The following is a 1,142-nucleotide window of genomic DNA, read 5'->3' on the forward strand; positions in this document are numbered from 1 at the left end:
CCCCCACTTCCCCTGTGAAGGATTTTTTGTTGAAGGGGCCGAGAAATGTCGATAGGTGTCAGCCCTGGAGGCTGCAGCTCCCATCCTGGGAGCTGGGAGGTCAAAACTGTGCAGACAGCAGAGGTGGACCGACGGTGGGCGTGAGGGCCGAGACACCTCGGCTGCTCAGATCCGGACATGGAAGGTGCTGAGGAACTTGGGTGCCTGACGATCATGTCCTCGAAGTCGGAGTAGCCCAGCTTGCCGTCGCCGTCCAGGTCGGCCTCCTCGATGACCTTGTCGTACACCTCGTCCTCCTCTGGCTCCGATTTGGTCAGCCGGGCCAGCGTCATCTCCAGGGCCTCCTCACAGATGAAGTCGTAGATCTTGAAGGCGTGGTTGGCCTTGAGGTCGCAGGGCGCCAACTCGCAGAGTTCCGAGAGCATGTCCACGAAGTCCTCGAAGGTGAGCCTGCCCTCGCCGTCCTCCGAGAAGGACTCCGCGATCCTCTCCTTGATTGGGCTCTCCCGGAGCTCTGGCATCTGGATGGGCACGTGGACGATGGGGCGCTTTCTGTGGTCCATGGGGACCGGTCAGGGGCCAGCTGGTAGAACCGCGTGTGCAGCGTCAGGATGTTTTTCTCATTGAAGAAGGTGCAGTCCTGGTAGTTGTCCAGCTGCTCCTGCAAGAAGATGGTCTGCTTGTTCCTCATGGTGCGCGGCCACCCGGGCTCAGCCTCACCGAGGCCGCCCGGCTCCTGGAGGGACATGGCTGCCAGAAAATACTTTTGTTCTGAAAATAGGGGATTGCTACCCTGGTTGTAGGGTATTGTACTTTTGTGTTATTTTTAAAGAAATAAGCAAAGAAAAGGGAGGATAACCATTTGGAATAATAAAACTTCAAGCAGCTTTATATGGCTCTTTTAATTTTCTTGCTATAACTCATTTCGTTCCAGGCCCCTGGTGATTATAATTCAAGAATGTGTCTTGTTTTGTCTTCTCTGTGTTTTCATATTTTGAGTTGAAGCTGAATGATCATTGGAATGCTTTTCTGAAGCCGTACCCAATTGTCCTTTTTGTTTGTTTGTTCAAATGAAACAGCGCATCAAGTATGGAATCAGATTAATGGAGTAAATATTGTGAGTCATATACTCTCTCTAATCC

At 52.3% G+C, this 1,142-nt stretch overlaps 1 protein-coding gene and 1 pseudogene across 4 annotated transcripts in view; one reads left to right on the forward strand and one right to left on the reverse strand.

Annotated features, from left to right (window-relative positions):
* Positions 1-1,142, forward strand: part of DUSP16 (dual specificity phosphatase 16) — a 106,066-nt gene that overhangs the window by 63,986 nt on the left and 40,938 nt on the right. The window lies entirely within an intron of this gene.
* LOC102768333 lies at positions 166-853 on the reverse strand (annotated as a pseudogene).

Source organism: Myotis davidii, unplaced genomic scaffold (genome assembly GCF_000327345.1).
Source record: "Myotis davidii unplaced genomic scaffold, ASM32734v1 scaffold1017, whole genome shotgun sequence".
Taxonomy (NCBI): domain Eukaryota; kingdom Metazoa; phylum Chordata; class Mammalia; order Chiroptera; family Vespertilionidae; genus Myotis; species Myotis davidii.